General features: G+C 36.8%; 1 protein-coding gene across 5 annotated transcripts in view; it reads right to left on the bottom strand.

Annotated features, from left to right (window-relative positions):
* CTNNA2 (catenin alpha 2) overlaps nt 1–15,648 on the bottom strand; it is a 1,142,447-nt gene that overhangs the window by 1,028,542 nt on the left and 98,257 nt on the right. The gene's annotated exons all lie outside the window — the stretch shown is intronic.

The raw sequence follows: 15,648 nt of genomic DNA, 5'->3' as shown, positions 1-15,648 counted from the left end.
GCACAAATGTCTCACCATTAGAAAAATGTCAAGTGGGGCGCCTGGGTGGCTCAGTGGGTTAAAGCCTCTGCCTTCTGCTCAGGTCATGATCCCAGAGTCATGGGATGGAGCCCTGCATCGGGCTCTCTACTCAGCGGGGAGCCTGCTTCCCTTCCTCTCTCTCTGCCTGCCTCTCTGCCTACTTGTAATCTCTGTCTGTCAAATAAATAAATAAAACCTTTAAAAAAAAAGAAAAATGTCAAGTACACGCACAAGGTTCAGGATAGCCTCTTTGTATACAGTAGCTAATACACCATCATTAGCTCTACAACAACCAAAAGCTCTTGTAAAAAACAAAATGATGATAGCCAACAATTCACAAGAATCTATCTCCTACAATTACCCCCCAAAGGCTTATTTATTTCAAAACAATAAAAACCTATTAAGATGGCTTTGCAACAATATTTATTAAACTACTGTTAGTCCTAGCTCTCAGTCAGTTGTTGGTGAGTTACAGAATTAGTGGGCAGATAAAAAGGGATGCTATTCTAAGAAAGGATAATGCCTCATTAAAAATTAGTCTCCTTCTATTATACAAGAACTTTTAGTTTATATATGAGTGGGAGTGAGGTATCCTCTACAGACTTGGCTACAAAAAATCTCCAGCACGGACCTTCCCCTACACCCACTTACTTTCTTGCTGGGATGCCAGAAAGAAAGGATGCCAAGGAGCTAGGGGATGGATGAGCCATGAATAGAAAGTGGCGAGGTCTCTAAGGCACCTCAATAAACAGTCACCCAAATAGAAATGCTTGTGTTGAACATGCCTGCATTGGAATATACTAAAATGAGGTGTGGGTGAGTGTTTATTAAGCATTCAGCTTTTCTTGACTAATATACCAATTGAAAAATAATGTTTTCTTACCATTGCTATTTGTATTCTTTTTTGTTTGCTGAGAAGGATGTTAAAAATGTCACTTATCAAACATTCATATTTTCATCACAGTTTAAATGATCATGAAATAAGTTTTTTCTCCTTACTTTAAGGATTTTTATGTTCTTTCCATACAGTGCTTTCTGAGTCTAATGCATCCAACTTAAAAGACTGAAAGTTTCAGTAAAAAGAGGGGGGGGATACAAAGGAGGGATGCAAAAATACAAGATCTCACTCATGAAATTGGAAATTGAAGAAAATAAAAAATTCTAGCCACCATATCACTAACTATTTCTTAAATACTAAGATAGATTCATTCCCCAAATTCATATTGTACATTGGTAAAGATTTGAAAAAATTACAAAGACTTCAACATTCTTAAGGAAACTTTTTTGTTTATTTGTTTATTTGCTAGCACTAAAGTACATACTTTATTTATTCCTTCATTTTTATGTAAGGTCTTTTATCAGTTCCAGGATCCCTTCCAGGATGTCATCGTAACTCCCTAGGCTCCTCTGGGCTGTGGCAGCTTCTCCAATGTTCCTCATTTTTTATGAGAATTTTGAGGAGTACTAGTTGGGTATTTTGTAGACATAACCCTAACTTAAGATTTGTCTGATGTTTTCTCATGATTAGACTGGGATAATGGGTTGTTCAGTAGAAAACCATGGACATAAAGTGTCATTCTTATTACATAAGCTACCAACATGACATCACGATTATATGTGTGTTGGGGCTTCTGGGTGGCTCAGTGGGTTAAGCCTCTGCTTTCGGCTCAGGTCATGATCCCAGGGTCCTGGGATGGAGCCCCGCATGGGGCTCTCTGCTCAGCAGGGAGCCAGTTTTCCTTCCTCTCTCTCTGCCTGCCTCTCTGCCTACTTGTGATCTCTGTCTGTCAAATAAATTTAAAAAAATAAATAAATAAAGCTACGTGTGTCTACTAACCCCCTTACAGACACTTATCTATAAGTATTTCTATATGTAGCCATCTATATCTACATTGAGTAAACATGTTTTAGACTGATTTATTCATCTGTGGTCTTCCTCACTGAAAGTCATAATCACATCATGAGGAAAACAATCTAATGAACCAAATATTCCATATTTCTTCTGTGATTTGCTACGCAATAGGAAGGCAACACATTCCTGAGAGGTACTGCCCACAGCACTGTACTTTGGATGGCCTCATGGGGTTTCTGTGGCCACAGCCTTCAAGGAAGGCCTGGGACAGGGACAAAGATAGAGCCATTACCTCGACTCAACTGAGGCAGTTCTGTCTGTTGCTGGGCAACTTTTGACAGACCTCCCTTGCACCCTCCCTGAGCTCCAACTCCTTCCCCTTCCCTTTGCATTCTCTTCCTTTTAAAAATTTCTGACATCATGATCTCATGATCTCCAAACAGAATTAGAGAGCAGAGCATAGTCTTCTTCATGAAAACTGGGGGTGGGGGGGTGGGGGTGGGGGGTGGGTATTCTTTTCTTAAACACATTTACCATCCCACAGGGAAAATTCACAATAGTCACTTTCACCGACGAATGTAGAAAACATAAGGTAGTCATTGAGTGTTGCTACAGGGATTGGTACTATTTCATTATTTTAAGAAAAGGAAGTTATGGGGAGGGGGTTTTCTGGATGCATTCCTGCAAAGCCTGTAGATCACGTATTTGTCATCTATTTAGATCCTCTGACCTCCTTTGCAGGATCACATCATGCACACAGAGGTTAATTTTAACACTCCACTGAACTTTTTATAACCTGGATTTTGATACTGTTCAAGTCTGGCTGAACAGTATCAGAAAACCAAGCTGATTCTCTCAACTTGCCCCACGTGAGTGTCCTCCTCCACTACCAGTGTCCATGGCTGCCCATGGACAGCAAAACCATAGATGCTAACCTTCAGGTTGCTTCAAATTGATTCTGCCACTAGACCCTTCTTTGAAGGCAAATGGTACCTCTCAGCCTCGCTCTTTGCTACAGGAATTGTCTTAGCTCAGAGTTTCAGCAATCAGCCCATTTCTGTCCCATTTGATATTTATTGAGCATGGCTGTCTAGTCACATACCATGTTATGGGAACAATACGCACCAAGATGAATAAAATTTATGTCCTTATGCCTGTGGAAGCTACATCTTATTGGGGGAGACAGGCACATAAGTGCAAGAGTGGAGAGGGTAGGATGCAGAAGGTTTCACACATAGGGTGACATTTTCACTATCTTGATAGGCATGCAGGAATTTTCCAGGTGAAAAATAAGCAGGACAAAAATGTTCCAGAGAATAAAGAGCACTCCAAGAGTACAGAAGCAGTGGCATTTACACTGTGTTTAAGGACTAGGAGGAACTCACAAATGGGACCCACAAGGTAAAGTAAAAGGAGGGAGGTTGGAGAACTGGAAGGGGCACAAACAAATGTTCTTCATAGGCTTTGATCAGGAGTTTGGATACTACCAAAGGATGATGGAAGCAATGAAAGAATATTAAACCAAGAGTGCCATAAATAGATTTTCTGCAAACCCTGGCTACCAATATTTAACTGCTGTGGCTATAGCCTCATATAGTACAACAAAACCCAACTTAGAACCCATCACATTGAAAATAGTTCTTGCTTACAAGGGAAAAAAAATCACAGAGTATAGCATCTTACATTTATATTGCTTATTGTAGATTGTTATCATCTAAATTGCCAAAAAAGAAAAAAAAGCCTCAAACCATCTGAAAATCAAGCACATCATTAGAAAAGGGAATTTTATGTGGCTTTATCAACAGACCTCGTATCTGCAATGGAGAAAACGTTAAAGTCTGGCTTTAGGTGCTATATTGCTGTGCACATTTTCTGGTTCTCACAAGAGACACATCTGCTTTGAAGTCAGTGAGATTATGGGATGCGGAATCTGTCTGAGCCCTTTAATGTGAAGGGAGCAGCCACAGGAGCAGGTATTTTTCATGACAGAGCTAGTGAAAGATGATGCTATATTCCAACACTTCCTTAATGACAACCATACACCCACGGTATTAAGGAACTTCAAATAAGGTGTTTTAAAACCTTGAGATTCAAATCTTGTGTCAAAACAACTCAAGGTGTAAAGCAAAAACCATCACTGGAAAAACAGAAAAGTAAGGAAATTAGAAAACTGCAATAAATAATGTCAGTAGGGCCCACTGTAACCAAGGTTAAACAATGTGTCCTTTAGGAATTATTAAAGGAGTGTGATCTGATGTCACGCTAGCATTATTATCGTGGGCACAACCCAGGACAGCTGGAGCTACTACCCAATTATCACTCTCTGTATAGAATCTGGCCTGTGGGGACCTTCTTCTTTTTAAATTTTCATCCCCAGGTAAGGAAATAACATGCTCATTCTCTTCCCAGCTGATGGAGCACAGTGGTCAGCGCTCTTACTGTGATCCTCCTAAGCATACCCTCATGGACACATCTCTCCCTCTCTCCAACTGCAGGATGAACCTCTGGAAGCCCAGCCATGACTGAGACACTTGGGAGCTTTCACAGTGTGGAGCCCAGGCAGGGGGCCTGATACACATGCTTGCTCCAATTTACTTCCCAGCTTAAGTTGCTGGTGGGCAATTTTGGATTCCAGAAATAAGAAGCGAATATAGATAGATGCCTTGGGACTTGGGGAAGAAAAACAAGAATTGGAGATGAGGGACCCACTCAGGGAACATGAGTTACAAAACTCACACTGAAGAACACAGAGGAGCATGCGCAGTCTTCAAAGTGTTAAGAGGCTTATCTCGGGCACTTTTTAAAAATCATTAGCAAACTGAACCACCCACTGGCATAGGAATTCAATTCTAATACTTCAAGAGCAAGCACAAACCATTGACTCAAGAACTGGTTCTGGATATTGGGCCAGACTGAGGCAACCCTGTAACTATGAGAGAAAGAACCCTTGCAAGGGAAAGGAAATACGAAAAAGTGATCAACAACATATTTAACATACATTGGAAAAAGTCTGCTCTGAGGAATTAAAAGAAAATAGAATCTTCTGAAAAAGGTGTTAAAACACGGCAGGCATAGTTATTTGCTGCCCAAGGGGCACACCTTCTTCCGTGTCCCAGAGGTTAGGTGTCCAGCCTTGGCACATCCCTTGAGGCTTAAGGCCTATCTAACCAACTCCTGTTTGTCAGTCATCGGGCTAAGGATGTGTGTGTGTGTGTGTGTGTGTGTGTGCACGGCTCACCTCTGATCAAAGGGATATGAGAAGGTATTTACTGGTGCCTAATTGGAAGGATTTTCCTCACAGATTACAGAGAAGAAATCCTGGACACCATCCCCCTTATTCAAAGCAAAGCAGGAGAGGAGCTAACAGAGAGGCGAGGCCATTTTTTTGACTCATAAGAGGAACCAATACTCTGAAGTGATGAGAGAAGGACAAGAGAAAGCTGGACACCTAGTAGCCTCACGGAGCTCCTAACCAAATCTGGCCTTCTTTCCTCCAGACTTCTCATTCATGAACAGCAAAGCTTCATGACTTTAGCACTCTTGGTCAAGTTCTCTGTTATTTGCAAATGTATTCAAAATTATACAGCAGTTTTGGGCACCTGGGTGGCTCAGTGGGTTAAAGCCTCTACCTTCAGCTCAGGTCATGATCAGGTCCTGGGATCGAGCCCCGCAACAGACTCTCTGCTCAGCGGAGAGACTGCTTCCTCCTCTCTCTCTCTCTCTGCCTACCTCTCCGCCTACTTGTGATCTCTGTCTGTCAAATAAATAAATAAAATCTTTAAAAAAAATTTTTTTAATTATACAGCAGTTTTAAAGTACTGGGAAACAAACAAAGGAATAATATTCACAAAGCAAAAAGAATGACATGCAACAAAAGAGTAAGTATGAATCAGATACAATTGTACATTAAACATAACTGAACAGAAACCTGAAAATGAAAAAATTCAACCATTAAAGAAACAAACTGGACAAGCACCAAACTAATAACAAAAATGAAAATAATCTAGGAAATTGTACTTGGAAAGAATGATCTATGAAAAATAAGAAAGAGAAGCTAAAAGACAGTAAATCAAATAGCATCAATATAAGTCCAAGAGGAATTCCAAAAACTAAGAAAGAAAGAAATATTGATGAGGCACCTTCTAAAGGGACAATGGCTACAAATTTTACTGATTCACTATAATACAGAATAACAATATTCCTAGAAAGACGATGTGGGAACTTCAGAATGTTAGGGAGAAGAGGAAAATATTAGATGCTATTGGAGAAGAAAGCAGGAGGAAATAAAAGATCCACAGGAGGCCAGAATAATAATTATAAATTGCATATGAAATATAACGATATATCTAGAATTTGATTAACCAGTTAAATTCTCATTCAAGAGGGATTGAGAGCAAACATAAGGTTATTTTGGAAATGTAAAGACTTCCACTGGCATATCTATCAGGTAAAAAGAAAAGTGAACTGGGGAAAAGGTTTGGGGTGCACAGAACTTAAAATGGAGGCAGATCTAAGTGGATAAGTAGATGACAGGTGGACACATAGCAGAGAAGGAGGAGGTCAACAATTTTGTTGCTGTTTTACAGTGCTAAGATTTATCCTCTTTATATTGTTTTCATCTTTTAATCAATTCTTTTTTTTTAAGATTTTATTTACTTATTTGACATAGAGATAGAAAAAGAGCACAAGCAGGCAGAGCAGCAGGCAGAGGGAGAAGCAGGATCTCCATAGAGCAGGCAGCCCAATGTGGGGCTCCATCCCAGGACCCCAGAATCATGACCTGAAATGAAGGCAGATGCTTAACCCACTGAGCCACCCAGGTGCCCCAATCTTTTAATCAATTCTACTTTATTTTTAAGCTTTCTAAGTAAAGAATGTTTATTGTGACAAAAACTAACTAACGAACACAATAAACATTGCATTCAAAACCTAGACTTAATGAAAAGTGTCTTCCATTTCTCAAATCTCATGCCCACAAATAATCACCATCCCCATCACGTATGATCCTGCCAGACATAGTTCTTTTCATACAACTATAAATGCATAACGATTTTCCAGGGAAGAGGGTAGCCTAAAATATTGCTATTATGCATACTGTTTATCTACTTGCTTTTGTCAACCTTAATATACTGAAGATATTTTTATAAGTCCGTAACACCATGTGATTTTATATTTTTAATGAGTACATAGTTTAGAGCAGGGTCACCCAACTTTTTGTATATATCTTTGATTTTGTGAGACATAACCTCTCTGTTGCAACTTCTCAATGGTGCTATTGTTGCATGAATGCAGCCGTAGTCAATATGTCTCCTGCCACTCAGCTCTCCCTCCCCTGTCACATTTCCCTTCACAGCAGGGCATAGCAAGCCAAGGTGTTTTGGGCACATAGCTAAGGGAAGCTGGTTCCCTAATGTTGAGTTTGGGTGGCACAGTGTATACTGACATAGTTCAGAGTCACTCGTATGTATCACCAAGTTATTGTTAGACATTAACCTTTCTGTCCCTTTCATGGTGTAGAAATGAAGAATTCTTTTCTACCCACTTGGTAAACTCAGCTGGCACTGTAACTGGGAGGTGCATTCCCACAGTGTGGACCTGCCTTACAGAAGCATATGTATAGGGCTCAGAGGACATACAGGTATAGGGTAGAAGCGTCTATGTGTGTTTAGTGCAGGAGAAACCGTTTAAAATGCATAAACCCGGAACTTGGTCTGAGAGAAATTCCACCAAACTTCAGATGTGACAAACTCTACTACAGAGGATCGATTTTCATTTTCACCTCCTCAAAGCCATTCTCTCTTGTTAGGAATATACCCTATAATACAGCATATATATAATTAAAAACATGCTATATTTTATTACTTTTTGATGGAAATGAAATATTTAATAAAGCTCAACTATTCCATTATAAATGAAATTTTGGAATATTTCAGTAAATCAATAGAGCCACATAGACTCTTAACTGGCTTGTACTAAAAAGCTAACATTTTTAGTCATCTTTAGATCCATTTATTGAGCAACTGAGAGAAAATTAAGGAGAAAGTTTAATGGACGTGAGACAAATGTAATGAACATAAACAATGAAATCAAGTGCAAATAAATCTGACATTTAGAAATAAATTATATTAAACCTTCTTTCAGATTATACCAAGCTGGATTAAGAGGAAAAAAATCAAATAAAAGTAATTAATAGGTACTTTGATTATTTGATAATCCAATTAAAGAAGAATGAATTATATGGACATACTGGAAAAACATTAAATTTTTCCATAATTTTACACAATATATTAACATCAACAAATTTAACAAAAACACTAAATATGCTTTCTCTTTAGCCACAGACTAGCTAATGAATGTCATAAGCTCAGAGTATTTAAGATTAGTTAGTGCTCAGGAAACTTTGAAATTCCCTGAAATCTAACAGCTCATACATGAAAATAATTTAATAAAGGTTTGCCCAAATTTCAAAACAATCTCACAAATTTACATAACATTGTCAATAACGAGTTGTAAAACTAAAAGATATTTTTCTAAACTGGTAATCATTAAATACCCACACACATACTTCCATCAACCATAGTAGGGAACAGACTGAACTATGGTTCTATTTTTTCTATAGAAAATAACAATATACTTTTTCAAATAAGATGTAAGCAAAAGGTTTATAGCAAAAAAATGTATGGAAAAAATATAATAGTAATGTTTGGTAATTAATAAGAATATAATTTAGTTTTCTGAATTTTGTGACATCTGTGCCATTTATCAGTCTTAAAATTTACTTTGTTGTGTGTGACATTTTCTCTTCTAAATAAATATCCATATCTAATTTCATATTTCTAATTCTTATTCACTTTTCTAATGAGGGTCCCACATTAATTATTTTCCAGGCCCCACAGAACCTGGATCTTTCCCTGGTTATAACCACTTAACCTCCTAGGAAAAATGCTTGCAAGTATTGAAATGAGATTTTCATATCTTTAGTTCAAGGACTTTTGACCACATTTCAGAACAATGAATATGTGTAACATAATCCAAATGCTTTCTAGTCATTTTAATTAATAAATACACAAAAATACTTCTGAAACTTACTGTGATTTTCTTGTTTTTCAACACCTGGTTATCCTTATATTGTGGCTAAGTGAAAATAAATAATACAACACTTAAGAGAGGAGTAGAGAAGACATTGCTTTTGATGTTCAGCTTACATTTTAATGCTATATGTCTCCCATCAGCCTCAGAATTACTCAGTTATACATTTCATTTTCAATCTTTGTGCATTTTCTCTTTGGCCAGATCTTCTGGAATAAGTTCTCCTGATACAACAATTTCAGGAGCAGATTGCTTCTAAACTGAATTTAGTATCTATTTTGTTCATCCTATTTTTATAAATTTTAGAGTAAATGGGATTCTCTATTTCGTACTTTCCATGAAAAAAATGCAAAAAATATAAATAGGCCAAAAGTGGGATTTAGCACACATCTAGCTACAATGCATCTCTTTTAAAAGAATGTATATATGATAAAGCTTATTATGTTTTTTAAAAAGAACACCTTAATTTGCTGAATACTAGAACTAAAGAAAACTGAATTACTGATTAGCAGCAGGTTATTTAGTGGGAGAGTATAAGCTACCTGCTCTTGTTGGAATCCGTGTGGTAGCTCATTGACCTAGGCCAAGTTATTTACTCTATGTTTTATTTCCCAACAGTAAAATGATGGCTGCAATCATAGTACCAACATCATGAAACTACTGTGCTAATCAAATTGGATAATCCATGTATATTGCCTGAAAAAGATGAACAGTACACAATAAACCCCTGGTAGCTTTTATTACTATCAGTGATAATCCCTCCCTATCATCTAGACATTGCAATTAAAGTAAAAAAACCAACCACAGGATCCACTACCTGAAATAAAATGAAGCAAGCATAGGAAGTTTGTTTTGAACACAAGAAATCTGATTCAACCACTTTTACTTTATTATTATTATTATTATTTTAACCTCAAGAATTATAGGCTTCTGACTCTGGATAGTGGAACTCCCTCCAAAACTTGCAGCTGTCTCTTACAATTAAAAAAAGAACTGTGACACCCCAAAAAAGAACATGTCCACACTCTGAAGCTTTGGAAATAGCCTAACTAAAAACAGCATGGTGATAACTAATCCCAGAAAAATCCATGAGACTGATATGCCTTCCTTAGGTTGAAGCTCGACTACACATTTTAATTTTTACAGGGAGAGATGACACAGCGCATATTAAACAAGTATTTTTGCTCTGAATATTAGACACTGTTAACATAATGATAGATGTTTTCATCTTAGCAAAATTGGGTGGCCAAGTAGAGCATTACTAAAATTGCTCTCAGAAAGTATTTGTGAAGAAATCTATTGAAGTCCATTCCCAGGGAAAAAGAATATTACATCATGATGGTTTAAAGATGCAAAATTGAGCACAATTAATTCAAATTACTAACAAATGCTACTGTAGTCCAATAAAATGTGTTAATCTTAAACAAGTAATTTTTTAAAATGTGAATATTTTAAACTCCTTTGCTTTGCTTATAAATTTATGAAATAATACTGCATAAATCATGTAAATGGAAATCTTCTATTCTCACAAATTTTTAACAAGAATATAAAGATTAACTTCTTTGATCCAGGGATTCAGGTTTTCATGTTTATGATTCTAAGCCATGATTTCTTCCATTTAAATGCTTCATGAAAATTTAATATAAAAGAACCTAAATCATAATTTTCTCTGGTAAGAATTAAAATGTGCAATTCATTTCAGGTTTTTGTAACATTTTCCAACTTAAATTTATTTTTCTAATTGCTATTTTTTATTAATATTAGGCCTAAATTATTTTTAAAATTCATGTCTCCCAAATGCTTTATTTTCCCCCATGATCTCATTCTCACTAAGTCAAGCAACAATACTTTTTCAAGAGTAATCTCATTTTTCCCCCAAGACAACAGTTAATATTCAATGTGCAATCCTCACTTATGCAAAAGAAATAGTTTTTAAAGAGTGTACTGGATTCTAATAGTGAATCATTGATGCTATAAAAGGTGGGTTGCTTCTTTATTAACGGAGCAAGATTTATAAAGCAGGTACTCATATGTTGGTTTGTTTTTAAAGTAGTCTAAGTAATAATAAACACCCCCCCAAAAATCAAAGCAAGGTATCCTGATTTATAAACCACCATTCAAAAGCACTCAAGGTCATAAATGTGAAACCTAAAACCATAGAAATCCTAGAGGAGAACACAGGGAGTAACCTCCTTGACATAGGCTACAGTTGACTTCTTTCTAGATACATCTCCTGAGGCAAGGGAAAGAAAAGCAAATAAACTACTGGGGCTTCATCAAAATAAAACCTTTCTGCACCACAAAGGAAACAATCAACAAAACTAAAAGGCAATCTATGGAATGGGGGCAGATATCTGCAAATGACTTTCTTGATAAGGGGTTAGTATCTAAAATACACAAAGGACTTGTACAACTCAACACCCCAAAAATGAATAATCCAATTAAAAATTTGGCAGAAGACATGAGACTTCTTTTTCTAAAAAGACTTCTTTTTCCAAAGAAGACAGATAGCTAATAGACACATGAAAAGATGCTCAACATCACTGATTATCAGGGAAATACAAGTCAAAACTGGGGGTTGATGGAGGTGGGCAGGAGGTGGCCAAATGGGTGACGGGTATTAAGGAGGACACTTGTGCTGAGCACCAGTGCTATATGTAAGTGATGAATCACTAAATTCCACTTCCGAAACCAGTATGACCCTATATGTTAACTAACTAGAATTTAAATTAAAAAAAAAAAAAAAAAAAACATGAAACAAAAAATAAAAAATAAACTTCTGGGAGGCACCCAAGTGGCTCAGTCAGCGGAGCAGCTGCCTTAGGCTCATGTCATGATCCCAGGGTCCTGGGATCTAGTCCCACATTTTGCTTTTGACCCGCACAGCCCCCCCCCCCAGGCTCACTTTCGCGCGGTCTCTTAAATAAATGAATAAAATCTTAAAAAAAATAAGAAAAAGGAAATTTCTCAAGTTTCTGTTAGAAAACAAAATATCACCTCACACCTATCAAAATGGCTAAATCAACAACACAAGAAACAAAAGGTGTTGGCAAGGACGTGGATAAAAAGGAACTCTCATGCACTGTTGATAGGAATGCAAACTGGTGCAGTCACTCTGGAGAACAGTATGGGGATTCCTCAAAAAGTTAAAAATAGAGCTGCCCTATGATCCAGCAACTACACTACTAGGTATTTACCCAAAGAATACAGAAACAAAATACAAAAAACAAAAAAGAATTCAAAGGGATACACGTATCCCTACGTTTATAGCAGCATTATCTACCACAGACAAGATATGGATGAGGCCCATGTGTCCATCAATTGACGAATGAATAAAGAAGATGTGAGATGCATGTATGACTATCACTCAGCCATAAAAAAGAATGAAATCTTTCATTTGCAATGATATGGATGGAGCTAGAGAGTATTATGCTAAGTGAAAGAAATCAGGGAAAAAACAAATACCGTATGATTTCACTCCTATGCCGAATTTAAGAAACAAAACAAACGGGACACCTGGGTGGCTCGATCAGTTAAGCTGATGCCTTTGGCTCAGGTGATGATCCCAGGGTCCTGGGATCGAGTTCCGCATCAGGCTCCTTGCTCCGCGGGGAGCCTGCTTTTCTCTCTGCCTCTGCCTGCCACTCTGCCCTTTGGGCTCTCCCTCTCCCTCTCTCTCTGAAAAATAAATAAATCTTTTTTTTTTTTTTAAAGAAACAAAACAAATAAGCAAAGGAGAGAAAAAAAAAAGAGAGAGGCAAACCAAGAAATAGACTCTTAACTACAGGGAACACACTGGTGGTTATCAGAGGAGGTAGGTAGGGGGAAATGGGTAAAATGGGTGATGGGGTTGAAGGAGTTGTAACTTCTGTGATGAGCGGCAGGTGTTGTATGAGGATGGGGAATCACTGTATCGTACATCCGAAACTAGTGATACACTGTATGTTAACTAACTGGAATTAAATAAAAACTTTTAAAAATAGTATTAGAGGTCAGCATTTATTAAAATTCAAATAGTGTTCCCTTAGTTGTCAGTTAAGCAAATATGAAATATGTGCTACCCGTATACCTTGGTTTGATGTGGATTATTCAAAATGCCTACTGGAGTAGAACCACCATCTTGGCTAGCCTCCGACATGCAGAACATTGCATGCAGTATTGATTTGTTCGACCAGGACTCTTCACTCACTCATGAATATGTTTTTGAAATAATCAAAAGTTGCTAAGATCATGGCATCTGTATAGTGGAAAACACGCACTGGAGGTGAAAACTGCAGACTGTGCGGGCTTCAAGCAACCTAGTTAAACTCTGGTGTCTAAGAGAGGCCTGCTAGATGGGAGAGACATAACAGCAAAGTGGCACTTGAAATAGTCCTCCTATGTCAATATACTGATCTTTAATTTACTCGTTTAACTCACAATGACAAAAACCTAAATTAGCCTGATTTTAAAGTGTGTTATTTATATCATCGACTTGCACAATTCAACACGAAAATGGCAAATGCGTTCTTAATAATATCCAGGTTTATACTTCTCCTGCTACAATAAATTATTTTTTGTTAAAGGCCGACTATGGAAATGGTTATGCAAGTGTAAATGAACACACATGCTGATTCTTTCTTCAAGCACTGTCTTTAGCACTTCACTGCCCTCTTGCTGGGGCCCTACCACCTAAGGCTCTTCTGCGTATCTCACTACAAACATTCTTCCTATTCAAATTCTTGACCACTGGACATTAGGTACTCCCAATCTATGTTCTCATGACACCTGTAGTTCACTCTGGCAGCACTTTTCACAGATAGCTGTCTCACTGTGTACTTAAGATCTTTGCCTCCCAAATGACCGTTTCTTCCTTCTTCATCTGTACAAATACTGAGCAAAGGGCCTTCATTGCATAGGTGCACACACAGCTATTAGAGGACGCTAAATGTGAAATGAATCTAGAATACAGGAAGTATGGAAATTAGCATACTAGAAGTCTACTCATTTTCCCACCCTCAAATCAGATGGCAACAGTATGCTAAACTTTTAAGTACATTTTAAAAAACATTTCAAAACAGCTAACGTTTCAACCCAGCTCTTCTCTCTTTTCCAATAGTAACCATTCTCTTCAGGGCTGTGTATGAACCCCATGTTTTATACTAAATGATTTCCAGAAGTTAACTGATACTTGTGTGTCCACTGGGCATACACACCAGTGCTCTGCTTAGTTGAAACTTTTGCAGAATAGAATAAACCCATATACCTTGCAGTTGTTACATTTTTAGATTTATTTCTATTGGACACCTACAGATCCAGTTATTTGTTTGTGTGCAAGTATTATTGGTTCTTTAGAGTTATTTTGTATACACTATTTTTCACGTTATTTTAGCAATTTTATTCAGATATAAATGCACATACTAAAACTGCACAATTTGCTAAGTTATGCATATGGGAAACCACAACCACAAGCATGATAATAAATATATTCATCACCCCCAAAACTTTCTCTGCTCCTTTATAACTTCCTCCCTCTCTTCTACCTCCATCTCCATCTCTTCTACCTGAACAATCACTGATGCATTTTGGGTTACAAGTTATTTTACATTTTCTAGAATTTTATATAAATGGAATTAGAGTATTTCCTCATCTACCCAATTTCATTCTGCATAATTATCTTAAGATTCATGGATGTTGTTTGTATTGGCGGTTCATTCTTTATAACTGCTGAGCACTACTCCAGCACATGCTTCTATCATAATCTGTTTATCCATTCACCTGTTGATAAACTTTTGAGTTATTTCCAATTTGGGCTATTATTTTGGAAGTCTTTACATAGACATATGATAGGTGCATGTTTAACTTTTGAAGAAACTGACACTCTTTTTCAAACTGTTTTTATCAGTTTACTTTCCTAGCAGCAGTAAATGAGAATTCCAGTTGCTCTACATCCTTACAAAAATTTGGTATAATCAACCTTAAATTTTAGCTATTTAAATAGCATATATCTAATTGTGATTCTAATTTGCACATGCCTAATGACAAATGATATTGCAATTATTTTCATGGCCTTATTCACTATTTTTACATCTTCTTTTGTGAAGTCTGGTTCAATTCTTTTGTGTGTATTTGTTTTTCATTAAATTATTATTCAGATTCCCTCATATATTCTGGATAAAAGTCCACTATCAGATAAACACTTTGCAAAGATTTCCTTCCAATCCATGACTGGAAACTATAACAATACCTTTAAAAAAAAAAAAGATTTCACTTTTGATGAAGTCCAATTCATTGATTTGTTTCATAGATAGTGCTTTCTGCATTTATATAAATTCACAAAGATTTTCTCCTATGTTTCCTTCTAGAAGTTTTAGGTTTCATATTCAGACTATCTTCCATTTTGAACTGATTTTGTTATATGGTGGGAGTTATGGATTGAAGATAATTTTCTGGTATACAGATATCCAAATATTCTAGCACTATTTATTGAAAATACTGTTCATTCTCCAAAGAACTACCCTTGCGTCTTTGTCAAAAATCAGTTAACCATATATGTGTTGATCTATTTCTGAACTTTCTACTTTCTTTTTCTAATCTCTCTTGATGCCAATACTACATTGTATTCATTACTATACTGCTACAAGACTTAAAGTCACATATTGTTACTTTTTGAAAACCGTTCAGTCTTTTCAAAGTTGTTTTGACTT

This window comes from Mustela lutreola, chromosome 9 (assembly GCF_030435805.1).
Source record: "Mustela lutreola isolate mMusLut2 chromosome 9, mMusLut2.pri, whole genome shotgun sequence".
In the NCBI taxonomy this organism is placed as follows: Eukaryota; Metazoa; Chordata; class Mammalia; order Carnivora; family Mustelidae; genus Mustela; species Mustela lutreola.
The sequence above is the reverse complement of the archived record's forward strand: the minus strand, read 5'-3'. Positions and strand labels throughout refer to the sequence as shown.